The 12358-nt window shown below is 37.3% G+C and overlaps 1 protein-coding gene across 3 annotated transcripts in view; it reads right to left on the reverse strand.

Annotated features, from left to right (window-relative positions):
* The window catches only part of LOC113415857 (cadherin-12), an 817727-nt gene that overhangs the window by 51931 nt on the left and 753438 nt on the right, over nucleotides 1-12358 (reverse strand). The window lies entirely within an intron of this gene.

A 12358-nucleotide genomic window follows, 5' to 3' on the forward strand; every position in this document is an offset into this window, starting at 1 on the left:
TATGCCACCAGACTTGAAATTCTAGAACTAGAAAACCTTTGAATTACGCCGATCTTCGGTCTGACTTAAGCATGGTATACAAAATCATACATTGCAATGTCCTACCTGTCAATGAATACTTCAGCTTCAACCATAACAACACAAGAGCACACAATAGATACAAACTCAAAGTAAACCGCACCAAACTTGATTGCAGGAAATACGACTTCAGCAATAGAGTGGTCAATGTCTGAATACTCTACCTGACTCTGTAGTTTCCTCCCCAAACCCCAAAACTTTAACCTTAGACTGTCTACTATTGACCTCACCCCTTTCCTAAGAGGTCTGTAGGGGGCGTGCATAAAGCGCACCAACGTGCCTACCGTCCCTGTCCTATTGTTTCTCCTATTCTTTTATTTTTCTTATATGTAACCATTTCATGTATTCACAACTATGTATACATTTATACTTATTATCTTGTAAACAATTGGCAAATCAAATAAATAAATAAAATAAATAAAGTATATGGTGAGAAGAGTGAATCTTGTGAGTTTACCAGATGGATGGTATAGGGAATGTTACAGAATCTGGTAGTCCTGCAAGAAATACTTTGAAACCTTTCTCCCAGAGGGGAGCAACAGAAATAGACTGTAAAGTGGTGTGTGGGGTCTCTAAAAAGTTGGCTAGGACAAAAGAGAATAACAGGAAGAGCTTTTTAAATTAGATGTCTTATATTGTGGAACTCATAGCACTGCTAGAAAAAAAAATGATGCTGGTTTTAAAAAGGGGGGGGGGGGGGGGGGGGGGGGGGGGGGGGGGGGGGGGGGGGCATACTTCACTAAGGATGACACATGGAGAGAGCAGTTCAGATTGTTAGTTATATGCACCCCAGATACTTAATACTGTTGACTACCTCTACAGCTGCATCCTTGATACCAAGTGGAGTATGACTATACTATACTGGCTCTTTCTAAAATCTACAATGATCTCCTTTGTTTTATTAACATTTAAAACCAAGTTACTTTATTGCACCAGTCTACCAGAGCCTTCACCTCTTCCCTAAAAGCATCTTCATTGTCATCCCAAATAAGAGCCACCACTGCCATGTCAACCACATACTTCACAATATGTTTCATAGCAGATTTGGCAGAGTAGTCATGGGTCATCAAGGTTAACAGTAGTGGACTCTAGGCACAGCCCTGTTGGGGAACCTGCACTCAAGGAGATGGAGTTGGAAACTTTTCTTCCAACTTGTACAATCAATAAGAAAATGCAGGGCCTATCAATAAGAAAATCCAGTATTCAAGTATATAAAGGAGTATTAAAATCTAATAAGCCCAGTTTGTTCACCAAATGCTGAGGAATGATTGTGTTGAACACCAACTAAAATCAACAAACAGCATTCGCACATGAGCAGTCTTCTTCTCCAGGTGCACCAAGCTGAGATGAAGCACACAGGAAAGTGCATCATCTGTTCATCCAATAGGCAAACTGTAATGAGTCAAATTAAGGGAGAAGGCATGAGACCATATAATTCTTTACCAATCTCTCAAAACACTTCATCATAATGGAAGGGACTGCAACTGGTTGGCAGTCAATAAGGCATGTGGTTATATTTGGGGCACTGGTACAATGATTGAAGTCTTAAAACATGATGAAACCATGGCCTGATGCAACGAGAGGTTGAATTTGTTTGTGAGAAGAATGGCCAGTTGGTCAGCACTCTCCTTAAGTACGTTAAGGGCTCACTCTCTCACATGCATATATAGTAAATGTACTTTCCTCTCAACCTTGAGTTGAGAGAAAAAAATGTCAGTTTTTTTTAAATACATGAGCAATGTGTTGCACATACTGTAACATGGGGTAGTTTCTAGGCAGCACTGGCAACATCCTTGCTGTCCTTTTCCCTCCCAATCAGGAGCCTATGGGGAAATGAGCTGCCAATAGCAACACTGGATGTGTGCGGATGACAAATTACTTTATTCAAAATCAAAGCTTGGATGAGTAGAGCTCCTATTGGTGAATGACATTTTAATGGAAGGAGAAAAAAATGTCCATGTTACATTTCCAAATGAATCAGCACCAGGCCAAGAGCAAAAATATGTATAGTTATTTTAATCCAGATTGGAAAACAGCTCTTTCTCTTTTTCCAGTGGCTGCTGAGAATTCTGGCTATCTACTGCTGATATTCCTGTAGAATTGTATGAAGATGATTTCCAAACTCTTGGGAAAAAGTGCTGCAATGAAGCATGACATAGTTTGCTATGGTTTCAGCAAAAGTGGTCTGAGAGTAGTCTTCTATCACAAAAACAAATAACTGGTGGGCTGAAGATGACACCAAAATGTTGGGAACATGTATAATCTTGGAGTTTCAAGTTAGGCATTCATAGATTCAGTTCTGATGATACCACAGCAATGGTTGTTTTGACATAACATCTCTATCAGAGTTAAAACAGATGGTCTGAAAAATCCTTTTCATTGCTTGAAGTATTCCCCTTGTCAGTAGGAAGGACTTTTAACAGTTCAAATTTTTTTGACAAAATGTTTCCACTGCTACAATATGCTCCTATTCCTAGGAAGAATAATATCTAACGTTTTGATAATTATTTGATTATTTGATGATTATTTCCATCAAAACTAAAAGTCTCGGCTTTTTTGCTGATGGTTGATATGGTGTTATCCCCCACCCCTTAATAAATAGGGCATCAGAAGAAGAGCAATTCCTGTGAAATTAATTTCTCCATGGATTAACCAGGTTTCAAGCTGGAGTATCATTTAGACATATGGATTTTGTTTTATTTACAGCTAAACAAAAGAGATTATACAAATTGACTTTATCAGTTTAGTTGAGATGAAATATCCATTGTTGCTGAATCCTTAAGACTGTCCTTAAGAGGAAACAGATAACATTAAATCTTGTATGTGTGTGGGTCCCAGCACATGCACAAAACTTGACCAATGAAGAGGTTATCCATATTTTCATGTCAGAGTATTTCTATAGTACTTTATGCCTCTAAAGCTTAATATTGTGCTATGATATTATCCTTCTATTGTTTCTTTTGAAAGTGTACAGGAAAAAAATGAATACAGAGGAGAACAAAGATTAAGTAGTTGAAGTATAGCAGGCATTTTTTAGCATTCAGAACTATATGTTCTTAACCCTAACACTAAAAGATGGAAGTGGATGGATCAGAAAAATGGGGGATTCATAAGAATAAGTGGAGTTTTACATAGGGTAAGCTTTATGAGGACTTGGAAATGGGTATTCTGTTTGTATGGATGTGTAAACTTAAAGGGAGGTTATATCTCTTCTCTTTTCCCAGAAATACATCAAGGAATCATAATGCTGGGCAGAACAGCATGATACTAAAATTCAGAGGCTGAAAAGAAAGAGGAACTAGGAGGCATATATGTTCCACTTCTAAGCAAAAGCTTTGTTTAGTTAAGCTATGATTTAAACTGACTGTGATATGGCACATGTCAATTCCTAGGTGTGCTGTCAGGTTCAAAGAAAATCTCTACTACTTGTGCTTAACATTGGACCACCTAAGAATTGCTAGACACAAGTTCCTAAAATTGCAATTCCATGCATGCTGAACCTGTAAAATAATTCTGTTATGATATAGAAGGATTTACTTCTAAGTAAATATGACCGAGGTTACCTGTACTTAGTAAAAAGTACCAAAGTTTTAGGACAGACAAGATTTTTAAGTCTGGCTATGAATTTCAATCCCCAACACACATATTTGTTTTGTTTGTTGTGTTGTGTTGTGTTGTTATATTAGTTGTTTAAGTGTAGAAGGATTCTGGGCATATGTGGAAATAGAAATCAGGTTCCAGGCACATAAAGCTGATGGATTTTTTTTGAGAATATATAATATTAGTTGATGAAATATCATTTCTTTTCAACTATTGCACATCAGTACCACTGTGTTTTCAATACTTTGTAAAATATGGAATAAAGCTGTGCAAACCCTTCAACGGTATTCCAGTCTACTAAAAAAAAAAAAAAGCTAAGAGACTTATATGCAGAGAAGTGGCCACATAAGCCTTAAAAAGACATAGTTGCTTCAGTGATTCCAAAACAGGATTATTTATTTATTAGACTTTTATTCTGCCTTTATCACTTTATAAGTAAGTCAAGACAGTGAACATATATAATAGTCCTTCCTCTTCCATTTTTCTCCCAACAGTCATAAAGCACAACTACATTGCTACCAATGGCAATCCTTGTGGTTGTGGTTTCCAACCACTGTCATTAGGTAAGGTGCATTCTTACTGATTCCCCAAAACCAAAATCAGTGGGGATGTTGGCAGGAAGTTGCAAGTCCTCAGCTGTAGGCAAATAAGTGATTCCTGCCAACTGGGGAGGGAACATATTCTTTGGAGTCTTCCGTTTAAAGCTCATTTTCTTATTGTTGCTGAATTGCATAAATGAAATCAAGCTTTATATATACTGAAACTGAAAATGTCTTTATTATGATCTTTGACTAGTGTTACAAATAAGAAAAAAGAAAACAAATTTCTATAGCAAATCTATTATCTCTCAGTATATCATAAAACAATAGAACAACAAATCTAAAGGGTAAGTTTTATAGAGTGGCTTAGTATTGATATTTGACAAACCCAAAAGTTAACCATTAAAAACAGTGAACAAAAAAATTACCTGTATCATATGAGTCCAAAATTTGGAAATAACTGGTGAGAGCAATGTATATTTCAAGTTATCATACATAGGTAGTCCTTGCTTATCAACCATTTATTCTACAACCATTCAAATTTATGATGGTATTGGAAAAACAGCTTTACAATCTATTTGCAAACACTCACAACCTTCACATTATCCTTATAATGCCTTATACATTACAATATATATGTATGTATATATATTGGCTGCCAACCCCCCAACCGATCAGAACACAGCCAAACCCCCAACCAATGAGAACACACCCTCACCCAATCAGAACACAGCCAAGCCCCCACCCAATCAAGTCACACCCCCACTAGCAGTTAAAAGGAAGAAGCAGCTGCAAGCTCACATTACTCTGAGAAGCACAGAGCTGAAGACACAAGCCTGAAGATGATGAATGAGACTTCATCGAAACGTTGCCCAGATACTTCCAATTTTACGCGGGAGAAAACCCGAATAACCATAGATAGATAGATAGATAGATAGATAGATAGATAGATAGATAGATAGATAGATAGATATTGAAAGGTGTCTGCTCTTCTACAAATCAAAAGGAATATGATTGTGCTGGCAGCTTGAGACTGGGAACTGTAGGCACACTACACAAACATCTTAAAGTACTCTCTTGAAATTTCTTTCTCTCCAATCTCTTTACTCTGAAGATTGGGAGAGGGAGGGGGGAAAGCAAGAAATATTTGCACACAATTCTTTCTTTGCCTGATGTTTTACATATGTCAGCATAATCACATTGTTCTTGATGTGTAGAAAAGTAACTAGTTTACTCTCCAATCTCTCTGCTTCTTGGGAGGGGGGGGGATGGAGAGGGGAATATCATATAAAGCAGTGATTGCTTACAGAAACTGTTTGCTCCCCCATCCAGCACACAGTTGAGAGGTTGGAGAGAAAGATTTCAAGAGAGTAAGCTCTTTTTTCCTTTACACATTGAAAGCAAATGCAATCAGGAAACAGTCAAGCAAAGGAAAAAATGTCTACAAAATCACTTGCATTCAATGTGTACAAAACAGTAAGCAGAAATTTAAACACAACAAAGGGTGAGGGAGTACTTAGGAGGCAAACAAAAGTCAAAGGTATGAAACTGACTAGTTCTGTTTCTTTCCACAGGAAAGCATAGTCATGGTAATGTGGTTTCCCACTTAGCAACCACAGTTTAATGGCAGAGATACCAATCCCAAAGAGCAGTTAATTGAGGACTATTTGAAAAGAACAACATTGGAAGATGTGGGCAAGAGTTTCCAGTTTCTTAAGGTAATAAGATCATGCCTTATACATTACAATTGAACAGAAAATACTGCAGACAGAATCATTCCAGACACATTATGGGAGTGATAATTCAGAAGTTTTAGATACAGCTAATGCTCTGGAGCAAGCTGCAAAATCATTATGTTTTAACTGAATGTGCTGTCATTTTACAGTCCACGCTTCCCTTGCCATAATTCAAACAGTTAAAAACCTGACTAGCAATAAGCTGATTTAAAGTATTATATTAATAATCCTATATGGCCATGACTTCAGCAGGAGAAGGAGGTGATTTATGTGCAATTTTGAACTAGGATTATACCAGGGTATAAATTGTCATATGCATAAGGATCACAATTATACTTCCCTTCCAACATTCTGCAAATGTATGCAGTCTTTAATAGAGAAAGTACAATACAGGTGATGTTGAAAATGGAGCCAAACCCCTTTCAGGACTCCTACAGATAGATTACTTTTCTATTCTTCATTAATGAGTACACATATACCTCCATCTTCAAAGGAGGATAACCAACTGGGGAATTTCTCCTTTTTACCTCTCCATTTTATTTTTGAAAACTACAGAGCATTACAGTCAATTAAGAAAGAGGTTTCTGTCTTAAAAACAAAAAGGCATGATTGGTTCACTCTCATGACTCACTTCAAAGAAGTTGCACACTGCTTATTTCAAACTGTTTGGACTGCAAGAGTCCATCTGCAACAATCTGACATTCTAGGGTTTTCCAGAAATTCAACAACAGTGAAAACTGAGGTCATTCAAATTAATCTGAAATTCTGATGGATTCTTCAACTCCTGCCAAACTCATATTCTGATGACTTACTGTGTAATTATACTGCCATCATCCACCAGTAATAATACCTTAGTAGCGTATGGAACATCTTAATGGCTTTTACCTTGGCAGCATACTGTTAGAGGAAATAATGAAAACAAACAACTGAGGGATAAAATGTTAGATTCACTTTGCCATTTCCTTTGACTAATTACAGGGAAGAGGGACTGTATAAGAAGAAAGAGTTAAGAAGCATGCAGCTTGCCTGACAGCCTTGTGCGGTTATTTCTCTTTTTCTGTTCAGAGTTATTGGCCTGTATCTAAATGAAGCCATGCACAAAGTAAATGCACTGAAATCAGCAGGGTCCCATTGATTTCAGCGAATCACTGAATTATCTTTTCATATTGTACTTGTCCAAATGAGGGAATACTTCATTTTATAAAAGAGTCATATATTGTATTTTTTTTAAAAAAAATGGTAAAAATGTAACACATATATTAGGGGGAAAATGAACCAAAAAATGCACATTTATGTGCACAACAGAAAATGAATTAAAATATGCAGACTGAGAAAAATATCCACACTTTTCACAGCGAGTTTAATAAAATGTGCAAATAGATTCAGAAAGAAGATAGGATAAATGTAAGGTTAAAAATGAGAGCTGAAACTTGAACTTGATGGATTCATTCATCCATACTGTTGACTTACCAAGCTGAACACTACACGTCAGCCATATACTATTATGTATCAAGGATTTTATAGCCTATCTTGTTTTTGCAGGCCTGCATACGGTCTACCAGTGACTTGTGTTCAGTTCTGATATGGACAAATAATAGTTTCAAAACACAATAAAATAATCATCAGGAAGGAAGGAAGGAAGGAAGGAAGGAAGGAAGGAAGGAAGGAAGGAAGGAAGGAAGGAAGGAAGGAAGGAAGGAAGGAAGGAAGGAAGGAAGGAAGTTGATTTCCTAAATCAATAGTTTGTTCCAAGAGTGGAGATACTGAATTTTGGGTGGTAAAAAAAGTGAGATGGAGAAAAGAAAAGAGAGAGAAAATAGTGTTTTGTCAGGTGGGGTTCCAGGAATTAAATATGAGGAACATATGTTTCTGATAAGGGAAAATATTGGGCTGGAAAAAGAAGAGAGGAAAAAAGATAAATGGAAAGGAACAATGGATGAGAACAACAAAGTCAAGAAAGGAGATCTGAGATCTAGCCTGAAAGAGAAAGCTGGAAGAGAACAATGGCCAGTAGAAACTCAACTTAGATGGTTCATAGAAAGAGGTAGCTGCTGATGGCAAGATGATGGTGGGTGCAGGAGTCAGAAAATATTTTTTCTGGACACTGGATTCTCCCCCCCACCCCAAGCTCCCAAATAATCCATCATAATATGTTTAACATGGCAACATGTAATTTGTCCAAGTCTGCTGTAAAAATTTTGAGACTTGACAGTATAAAATACGTCCCTGGGCTTTTTATTGAGTTGTGTGCTGTGTTGGTTAGTTGTATGAAATATGAGGGAGATATATAGAAGCACGGGAAGAAAAATGATGGGAAAAAAACCCCACATTTTTACTTGGTATTATTGCTAATGGGACAATAATGGAAATAGAATAATCCTGTAAATTTTAGATTCAAAAGAATGGTCACATAGGCAGGAGTCAGCGCGAGACTCCTGCAAAGGGCAAGTTGATTCCAAATGCCACACAATCTTGATTTATTTAAAGGCAACACACTGTAATTTACACATGAACAAATTGCCTTTGCTCAGCTGAAGTTACCCAAATGGCAACAGTGACTATTGGAAAATGTCACATTGTATTAAGTTCACTGCTTTATCTCTTACTTCCCCTGTGAAACATTTAATGTTTACAATATAATTGAATTCACAGATATTATGTGAGCCCTGTGCACAACACTGCCCCCCACCCAACTGTCAACTGACTTGACACATCAGAGCCAATTCACACAACCAAGTGTTCATGAAATTACACTGGTATGTAATTTGATTTCACTGTTTGTATTTGGGTTTAGGCTTATGGTTTGCTGGCATTATGTACTAAATTCTTAATTGGAGTTGTGTTTTTCTAATGTGTTATGAATTGTTGAAGCTGCCTGGTGATGGTCTGCTAAATAAAAATAAATATAAATATAAGTTCATCATTCAGGGTTGCATAACAGATTATGGCTCATTCCAAATTAAAAAAAGCTGGGAAGGGTAATAAAGAAGGTATCATTATATGACATCAAATTATTACTAATTGTACTTTTCCTTTGAACTAGTTATGGGCTATGATGAGTTCTGTGCAATCATACCATCAGCATCCTTGCTTGCATGTGGTTTCTCAATTTAAATATCTTTCCCCATCCTTGCTTGAAATGTTCTAACAGATAGGATAAGCATCTTATCTTAAATTCTTAATATAACCTCATAAATTCAAGGCATTGAAGATGATATTAGATCATAAAGTTGCCCTGTCCATGGAGATCATTAAGGAAACTTTGTTCCCTAGAAAGCTATTTAGCATTAAGTGGGTATCTAATTTTTACTGATATTTCTTGCTGGCTGTCTTTCTTTCTACTAGGACTGTGCAGAGTTTCTGATTCAAAGTGGAGGTGGCAATCTGGAGTACACATGGATACACATATCACTGCTCTGGCACATCCCTCAAACATGCATTTTCCTGGGGCTGCATAGCTACTGTCACATGAGTATATGAAAGTGTGCAGCTTCTTTAAGAAGTTACTCATGAGTGTGATGTGTTTCTCACATTTGGAATAATTTTATTCCCTTTGAATGTGGATTTCACCACAACCTCACTCTTTACTATTCTTTCCAGCAACATCTTCAGGAAGACAATATGCAAAGGGTTCCCTAAAGAACGAAATGACTGCTTTATGATTTTATGTTACTGAAAGCATAAAAGATTATAGGCCTGTAAGGCTGAACACTCTCGTAATTCTTCATTTCATCATCTGAATTTTTGCCTATTGGTCATTGCTAAATGCAGATCAGAACTTGTTAGTCACTGATAAAGCTTTTACGCAGACATAGTTCTTTTGTATTATTCTACATAATGGAGAATGTTGGGAATATGTTTATGTATGCACAAAATAGTGGATGGGGTTTTGCTCATGTGTGAAATAAGTATCATTATCCATAAATTGGTTATCCATACATGGTTAGTTGAAATGGAAGAGCACACACATGTGCACACAGATGCACACACACACACACACACACACACACACACAGACAGCAAGGATTATCTATATGTTCCAGTCCACAGTGACTGGTTTTATTCTATGAGTAGATTAATGAATAAAGTAAGCCTCATTCAATCCAACCACTTGAGACATGGAAGAAAAAGCTTTAAAATCTTTTCCCTCCTCAAGCAGAGATTGAAGCTGAGTTTAACCCTTTCCAATTCAGTTTTCTTTTATGCAAACAATTAAATTGGCTGTCTTACTATTTTTTTAAGTGAATTAAAATCATGGCAATTTTTCAATTATCTGACTAGAGATTACTGATGTGTGACAATTAAAATGAAAACTATTATAGGTGCAGTTAACTTTGTTAGCAATTGCTTTACCTTTGTGAACATTATATCAGTAAGATACTATTTAGTATTAAAATGTAATAGTGAGTATATTCAAACTGAAGTATTCCTATGGGAGCCCACTGCTATGTATTATATATCTAATTGTTTTTCCAGTCTTTCCTCCCAATAAGAAGCAATAAAGAAGCAAGGACTGAAACTGCTATAAAATATGAATTATCCACTCCATTTAATTGGCTTGATATTATAATGCAAAATTTGTCAGAGATAATTATTTGGCTTCTATTGCTTAAACAAGTAAATAACACCACTTCACATAGAAGAAAATACTTTAATATGACTACCTCTTGTAACTATCAAAAGAAATGCATTATTCCTTTTGGTCTGTGGTTTATACTATACCTTAATTGTAACCCTACCACCTGAAGACATAGTCCTCAAGTTGCAACTATTCATTCAATAACTGTTCAAAGTTAAAGCAGCACTGAGCGAATAGTAGTTATGCCCAGCCTTGTCTGTTGCAGTGCCCCTGCATACACATGATCAACATTTGACCTCTTGGCAGACTGCCCACACCTACAACATCAGCCACCCCTGATGGCTTTTGCTTTTTTTCTTCTTGCTGTGTTTGATAATGTATGCCTTATCTGGGTCTTTGCAAGGAAGCTGCTGGCTGCACCAATCCTCTGTCCCAAGGCTGCACACACCTGTTGTACAAATTGCATATGATATCTTGTGAGGTTTTGGAAGCCTTAGAAGCAGGGCAGCAAGTGTAGGGTGGCAGGGTGCCAAGGCCAGCAGAGTGGCAGAACAAGAGAACTCTGGGTGACAAGGGGGAAGTGGGTGGAGTGCAAAATAATAATAATAATAATGGGGAAACTGTCAAAAAATGGTCATAAGTCAATGGGCTAAGTATCCCCCCACTTGTACACCCTTTCCTCTGTACTTGTACCAAGCCAGCCAATTACATATCTTTGCACACCCTCCCAGACTCTCCTTGTCCCTCCCTCACACCCTTGTGCACCTGTGCAATGGTAACTTTGACCATTTGAAGGTTAGACACAGTTAAATAAATGGTGATTATGACCAGTCTTTATGCAGTTTATTGCATTTTCTGATTTTACAGCAAGTTTAAGTATCCTGATGACCCCCAATGAGTTGGGAAAATAATTCCCAGAATTATGTTGAAAAAGTCTCTTAGGTTATCCCATTGGATTCCTTTGTTCTTGGCCTACAACCATTTGTTCTGTGTCCATTCAAAGTTATGATCAGGGGTGGGATTCAGTTTTTTTTAACAACCAGTTCTGTGGCATGGCAGTTGGTAGGTGTGGCTTGGTGATCATGTGACTGGGTGGGCATGGCCAACTCGACATCACTCACGTCAAGGGGCACTTCTCCTCGCCTGGCCTCTCATGACAATGGGGATGGTCATATGATGGTCATAAGTGTGAAAATGGTCATAAGTCACTTTTTTCAGTGCCATTGTAACTTTGAATGGTCACTAAATGAACTGTTGTAAGTCAAGGATTACCTGTACAAAAATACAAAAAGCTTCTTTGCTTGCAAAAAGCTGCCCTAAATACCAATCATTAGATTAAAAATACCTTCAAGCCGGAGTTACAACTCAGGCAGGGTGCCAGAGCACCTTGAGGAATTAAAATAGTTAAAATGCAATGATAACTATCAAGCAGCCAACTCTTGCTCATAAAAAATGAAACCCTTTAGCAGAGAGGTCATTTAAGCTCTCCAGAAAGAGCACAAGGAAAAGCAATCCTTAGATCCATTTGCACCAATTAAAGATACCAGCTGGTCTCACTCATCTCACAAGATATCCTAAGGAAATCATCCAGATTTAAGGAAAGGTCATATGCCCCCAGAAAGGAAGTAAAAAAATCAGTGTCAAGCTTGCGTTCTGCCTCTTGGAAGTACATCCCAAAAGGACAATGCCAGGTATCACTAAGGCAGTGAAGGAAGACCCCCTTCTCAGATAGAAAAAGAAACCATGAGGCAGGAAAAAAATTCAAACACAATACAAATAATTAAATCACAACAGTAGCTGTTGCTTGTTAAACCAATTACCAGAAC

Source organism: Notechis scutatus, chromosome 3 (genome assembly GCF_049901735.1).
Source record: "Notechis scutatus isolate UNSWTSFEM ecotype Mainland chromosome 3, rNotScu1.2, whole genome shotgun sequence".
Lineage (NCBI taxonomy): Eukaryota > Metazoa > Chordata > Lepidosauria > Squamata > Elapidae > Notechis > Notechis scutatus.